The sequence below is a fragment of the Triturus cristatus genome, chromosome 1_1, assembly GCF_964204655.1.
Source record: "Triturus cristatus chromosome 1_1, aTriCri1.1, whole genome shotgun sequence".
NCBI lineage: Eukaryota > Metazoa > Chordata > Amphibia > Caudata > Salamandridae > Triturus > Triturus cristatus.
The window spans coordinates 220,094,807-220,102,020 of record NC_140579.1 but is presented as its reverse complement, the minus strand read 5'-3'; the positions used below and the strand labels follow the sequence as shown (position 1 = coordinate 220,102,020).

Here is a 7,214-nt window from a genome sequence, read left to right as displayed (position 1 = left end):
GATCGTTTTCCTCACTCAAAATGGCCGCAACCAAACTCTTCCTCATCTAAGATGGCCGCCACGAAACATTTGGTCCATTTTCTTCAGGCAGTTGGGCTTGCTTCCTCTTTGAGCAATCTCGGATCGTTTTCCTCACTCAAAATGGCCGCAACCAAACATCCGGTCTATTTTCTTTAGTTAGTCTGGCTTGTTCTTCTCCTTTCACCACACTCAAGATGGCCGCCAACCTTTCCCACAGCCTTCAGTCCTTTTTCAATTGCTCACTGACCTTCAGACGTCGTGAAGCATACAGAGACCACTTTGATCCTCAGTACCTGCTCAAACAGCTTTCCACAAGGCTCTAACAACCGCAATTTCCCACTTTTCACTGCTTGAACATGCTTCAAAACGCTGGATCCTCATCCAGCACGTCTCTGTAAGTTATCACCTTTTTTTTCTCTGAAATAATCCAAGCTCTTCCTTCTTTGTTGCTGTTGAGGCTGTCCCTTCCTCTGGGTTCTTTTCTCCGCCCAAACGTCGCCAGTGTAATAAAGCAAATCCACACCAGATGAAGATATGTGGTAAGAGGTATTTATTACAGCCTCAACCAACAGCCAGCATATCAACTGTCATCATAGAACCCTCACATGACAGAACCTCAGAACAAGCTGGTTCCATGCCTAGTGTTCTGGCATGGAGCCATGTTACATCATTACAAGCTGCACTAGTTAAAAGTCAAGAAACGTTTCATGTTTACTTCTCTTGTGATTACTCATCGTGCTTTCTACAAAACATTTCCAAAATATCTGCCCATCAGAGCTTTAAGATCTACTGGTGCTAGGCTGCTGAAGATCCCCAGATTCGGGCTAAAGATGTATGGAGGCCATTATTTCATCTTTAAACCTTTGCCTAATATACAAGACGTACCACCAGCCAGAGACATGAACAGTCAGTCCTTCTTCAAGCGCAACTGACATATAAATAAGATTCAAATTGGTAAGAGGCTATTCAATTTGTAATTCAATAAGGCACATGAGTAAACAACATCTGATTAACAATATTCAACAGGCTTTTCACATTTAGGGGGTCATTACGATGGTGGACCAAAAAGCCCTCTGACCGCCGTGTTTGTGGGAAAAAAACACCCACATGTACCGCGGCATTGCCACCGGTCAGATTACGATGCAATGCACGTAAAGTCCAACTGCGGCGAACGGAATACACAAAAGACCATCCGTAACGGTCGGAAAAGCTGTAAATACGACCTCGGTAGACGGGGAAAGCTGTTCAATGGACTAAAAAGGTCGCCTCTGCCGCGGAATGACCGCATGGCTAATTACGATGAGATAGCAGAACTGGCGTAACGATCATTGCTGTTCCGACCGCCGCAGTCGTGCAAAATGAATGACGGTCGGAGCAAACCTCACTACAATGCTCCAAGTGTGCCTGTACTCTCCGCAGCCCTCAATCACATCAGACATGCACCAATGATACACCACAAATGTGTTCCTGAAATAAAAGCCATGGTCAGCATGGAAGATACACCTGGTGGTCATCACTCATGTGGACACACCCACACACCACAGGATAAAACCAATCCCTTCCTGGGCCAGCATCCTTTGCAAAGCAGGTGCTGAGACAGAGAGAGCTAGAGAGACAGGACACCATTTTGTCACACAGCACAACATCACACCCACCCAACTCCACACACCACTACTTCTTATCCACACACCTCACACATCTTCATCACCACCTTACACCCTGCACCTTTCATTCATTTGCACCATGCCCACTCAAAAAATGCACAAATTCTCACACACAAAGTTGAAAGTGCTGGTAGATGAGATAATTAGGGCAGAGCCACAATTGTATGGGAACCTGGTCCATCAGACCCCACTTGTGCGTAAAACTCAGATGTGGGCAAGGATCTACAACAAAGTCAATGCAGTAGGCACCACCCTATGCACACTGCGTGACATCCAAAGGCGGTGGATCGACCTCAAGGCCCGGGTCAAGGTTCGGACCCAGAGGAAACACGAGGCGACCCAAAGAACTGGTGGCGGCCCTCCCATTCCACCACTAACCTTCAATGAGTGGGAGGAGAAGGTGTTTGCCATACTGCATCCAGAGACTCTCACAGGAATCGAAGGGGGAGTGGAGGCTGGTAAGTACACACAAAATGATCACATCCCACTGTAATGTACTGTTGTGCACAACAAGGGAGCCTCAATTGCCAGAACAAATCAAACTCATGTAGAATGCACGCTTTCAATATTAATGTCTCACAAGGCTAGCATTTCCTTTCTCTGATTCACCTCACAGGTAGGTAGTCAGCTCATGCACCCTGGCCTCCCTCCCAAACAGCATGGAGCACCCTCCCCACCCCAGAGCCATGTGGCAGCCATCACCGTTGACAGTGCCTCCTAACAGGTAGTTAGCCATCTTACTGCGGAAGGGGTTGTTGAGACCTGACAGCAGGACCACTACTCCCACAAGGCCCTTGGTACTCCCTCCCAAACAGCATGGAGCACCTTCCCCACCCCAGAGCCATGTGGCAGCCATAACTATCGACAGTGCCTCCTAACAGGTAGGTAGTCATCTTACTGGGGATGGGGTTGTTGAGACCTGACAGCAAGACCACTACTCCCACAAGGTCCTCTGTACTACCCTCCCAAACAGCATGGAGCACCCTCCCCACTCCAGAGTCATGTGGCAGCCATCACCCTCCTCTGCTTCACTTAACAGGTAGATGGTCAGCTCATGCACCATGGCCTCCCTCCCAAACAGCATGGAGCTATATGACCACCTGTAAGACCTGGGGTCACCGGGCCCTAAGGGGGTAACGTGACTCGAGCGGTTGGGCACCCGAAGGCTTAAGTGTAAAGCGACCATACAACACACACATCCCCTGAAGCAGGAAACGCACACAATCATGGACGCCACACAGTAGGTTCAATGCAAATCAATCAGTTTTATCTAATCAAATTATCTGCAAGTACAGTTCCTGAGATTGCAATGGGCATCACTTGAATACATTAGCGTTAGATTCACAAGCATTTCATTATGGTGCCATAGGCAGTACCTGAATACATTAGCGTCAGATTCACCAGCACTTCAATACGATGCAATGGGCAATACCTGTATACCTTAGCGTCAGATTCAAGAGCACTTCATCATAGTTCCATTGGCAAAACCTGGCGAACCTGGGGGAGCGGTAAACATAGCGGTTAACCAGAGCGCTGCGCCCCTCCCACCACTAGCGTTTCAATCTGCCGTGCGCACCTCGCGCGGTATCTAGCAATTATCAGCGCTTTGAAATAGGACTGGAAAACGTAGCGCCACACCTGGGAAACTACTAGCGCTTCAGGGCAGTACTTGCAAACATATCGCTACTCAGGACATGACTAGCGCTTCAGTGCAGAACTTGAGGACCCAGCGCTACTCGTAATAACCAGGCATTAAGCACTTCAGAGCAGGACTTGAGAACACAGCGCTACTCGTAATAAACAGGCAATAAGCACTTCAGAGCAGAACTTGAGAACACAGCGCTACTCGTAGTAAACAGACATTAAGCAAACGGTCCCCTTTTCCAGGACGGGTCTCTTCCCTGGAGGTGAGAAGTACGCAGCAGTCAAGAAGCAAGGGGGGCAATCCCACGGAGGGGAACCAGAGTATCGGCTGGGCACCGGGAATAGGCCGTCAGTCGGTGCGGTGCTGCTCCCGATCGTCAGGGGGCGCAACGGGTCTTCCACAAGCCTCCCGGGGGACAGGGGGGTGAGTCCCAGGCCTCAGCACAGCCACGCTACCTCCCAACCCCGGGGGTTACCTTGATCTCGACGTCCTCTGTTGCGGGCAGACCCTCCGGGGATCCTCAGGAGCCCGCGCCCGCCAATGGCAGTGCGGCCTGCGGGGTGCGGCCCAGCGATCGGAGCGCTCAGCGGCGGGGGCGGCGACGCGCAGTCCGCCCTCGTCACGTGGGGGCAGAAGACGGCTTCACAGCCTTCCCAGGCCTTCCACGACTCCGGCAGTAGCTGCAACGGCAGCGGCGGGGCCCCGGGCTTCTCCGCGCGCCCCAACTCGATGAGGGGCAGGCTTCTGGGCCCTGGGCCGCGGCGGTGAGTGCGCCTCTGGACCCCACGCCGGGGGGTGGTACAAATTAAGGGGTCAACGGTGAGCTCAGCGCTCAGCGGAGGACTGACTCAGGGGATCCCAGGCAAGGTCGGGGAGCGCAGGGGTCACAGCACTAGTACCTGGTTGATCCCCCAGCAGTCCAGCGGTCACTTTCAGCTTGGGTTTCAGTAGTGAGTGTCAGCATTCAGTTTCAGCATTCAGCTTTAGCATTCAGTTTCAGCATGAAGTTCCAGCATGTAGTTTCAGCATTCAGCTGTAGCATTCAGTTTCAGCATGAAGTTTCAGCATGTACTTTCAGCATTCAGTTGTAGCATTCAGCAGTCTTAATGGCGCAGATGTCTCTGGCGCCCTTAGGGGTTCTGTTCCTTGGGGGGGGGTTTGAGTTGGTGACTAGTTCACTCCTAGTCAAGCTTGGCAGACGGCCCCTGGGTTCCCCTACCGCTGGGCAAGATCAGTGGGCTAGTTACAGGATCCCTCACTCACTTGAAAGGCAGCACCTAAGCCCTGTCACTTCCAGAGGCATAAGTCCCTGACTAGGCCCTACCGCCTAAAACTCCTGCGTGGGTTCCCCAGGTCTGCTTTACCCCAACTGCCTACTCCAACTGCCTACAAAATGTTCCCTCCCTCTGTTAAGTAGCCCTAGGTCAGGTGACCACTATCCAAGGCGGCAAAAGTAAAATCCCCACCTCCCTTCTAGAAGGTTCCAGCACATTCCAGGAGCTACCCCATTCTACCTATGGGACAAAAAAGGCAGGCTGGTGTCGCAACATTGTTGTGGGGTTCCAGCCAGCTCCTGGCAGCTAGGGTGCTACTAGAAAGACCACTCTGCAGTAGCAGGGGCCTGTGGCAGCCATCTTGGGATAAGGGAGCACCTGCACCTTAACACTGGTTATGTGCATCTAACATGCATTAAAAAACGAAAACATTCAGTGAAAAGGACCACGTCCAACACCACCACATCCTGCACTTGTTAGCCATCTCTGTAAAGCTCCATAAGTTGTAGCCAGTGCACACACAGCTAATCCCATTGAGAGGTCACATGAATGACAGTGTCATTGATGAAGTCACATGTAACTTCAAAGCAAAACCCAAGAACGCAATGGCCAAAATCGAATGTGCAAGTCCCATTGTCTCAAAGCATAAAGACGCACATCAACACAACACATGCATGGAGACTCAGTGAAACATCACAAACCACAGGAGGTCAGTACAAAAAGCACATCAGAAATCATGAAGTTGCAGCATAGTAGACAGATACTCATAGAAAAGTCACAATTATACTAGCCTAAACTGAAGTGGCTGAGCAACAAGTGGGTACCAGAGGACATGTCCTTGGAAATACAATATCTGTACATAGGAAATTGTTGCTTCCGCCATGTCACATCGCTAACGTGCAATGTGTGTACCTCTACATCATGTTCGACTGCTGACAAACTGTTACGAATGCCAAGTAATGCCAATGTCAAAAGTCAGGTCATCTCAAATGAAATGTGCAAAACATGATCATCAAAGTTGTGCTGTGTACTGAACATGCTGACAATCTAACCTCGGTTCAACAGGTGACTCGCTAGCAACAGCAGGTGACCGTGACATGAATGAGCCAAGCCAGTATCCCCCCCAGGAATGTGAACTCGCGGATTCAGACTCCCTGTTGTTTTTTGGATGAGGAGGACCGACCAGGCCCCTCCGGCGTGCCCAGGCAAGCTCAGTCCCAGGACCTCACTGTCCCCCCCCCCCACCACGACTCCCACAACAACTGCAACAACAACGCTGACCCCTGCAACAACGACCGGTGTGGCAGCCACCTCCACCATCACCACTGTTGCCTCCAACATGGTCCCTGTAGCAGCTGTTGCCAATACCACCAGGCAGCCTAGGAACGCTGGGGACAGTGTGCGGAGGCGGCAAAAGGCAATGCCACAGGTCCATATCTGCATGGCGGGTGGGAGGCAAACTGGGGGACAGTCACAGGAGGACAATGAGACTTAGGCCCTGGCCACCGTGGAAACTGTCCTTGGTGCATACCAGCAGAACCAGGGACAGATGGGCCAGGTCCTTGAAGAAATGCATGAACTCAGCCTGCTGCAGAAGTCCATGGACACACACTTGGGTCAAATTGCCGAGTACAGGAGCCAGCTTGTGGGTGTTCTGAGGGACATGCATGCAGCTCAAATAGCTGCCCACAACCCTTGTGGCCAGCCGGATGCTGGTCACAACACCTCAGCAGTGGCAAAAGGGAGGGGTGAGTCACAACACAGCGAATCCTCAGACACCTCTGAGCATGCAGCAGGTCACCCACCTGCCAAACGGCAGAGGGGACATCTAAAAAAGACCCCGGGACTATCATGTGGCAAAGCACCGTGCCGTACCAGTTCTAGTAGCCACCTTTGATGTCGCCAGTGTCACACTGAGAATTGACTTTGTTGTAGATCTGATCTCACGTTGCCACAATGATGGGAGTGTTCAGTTGGACTGTGGAATTTCACCATTGTGTGCTCTGCCCTAAGTGTCCATGTACCAGCACTCACCTGCCACTCATGTCAAAATAAACACAATTCACACCCCTATGCCTTTGTGTCAGTACCATGTTTATCATAGTAACTAGCATGTAAACTCGCATTGCAATGTATCACAAGATTTAAATGCAACAATCCATTGAGAGAGTGGAGGAACCTAGAACGACACAAGAAAATAACAGTGAGTTGACATGTGATGGCATGACAGCTAAAGCACACCACTAGGCAACAGTGTACAAGATGCATTCCAGATAACACTGGCCAACACCATCAACATTGACAGAAGGGGGATGGGAGCACACTACTTCACCTCCCAGCACAGTTCATCCATTACCATCCTGGTAAATACACTTCAGTTTAAATGCTTACTTGAATTTCCGTTGAAGTGTTTCACCAAGGTTGTTGCAGGTTAGTGCTGTGAATCTCTAGTCAAATGTTTTCCTGGATATGATCCTTTATCAGTAGAGCTAACAAAATGAAATTCTATGTTTGCTGAGAAAGCTGCCACACTCCTCTAAGGTCTCTGTACCTCTCCCTGCCCAACTTTGGTGAAACACTTCAGCTACATTTCAAGTAAGTATTTAAACT

The 7,214-nt window shown here is 50.5% G+C and overlaps 1 long non-coding RNA gene across 2 annotated transcripts; it reads left to right on the top strand.

Moving 5' to 3' along the window:
• Positions 1-247: 247 nt before the first annotated feature.
• Positions 248-6,677, top strand: LOC146870016 (uncharacterized). Of its 2 annotated transcripts, none has more exons than XR_014981710.1 (2): positions 248-415; positions 5,670-6,677. It is a non-coding gene; the product is annotated as an uncharacterized LOC146870016 (long non-coding RNA). The 2 variants fall into 2 exon arrangements; XR_014981704.1 differs by having other exon boundaries at positions 255-2,143.
• Positions 6,678-7,214: the final 537 nt, after the last annotated feature.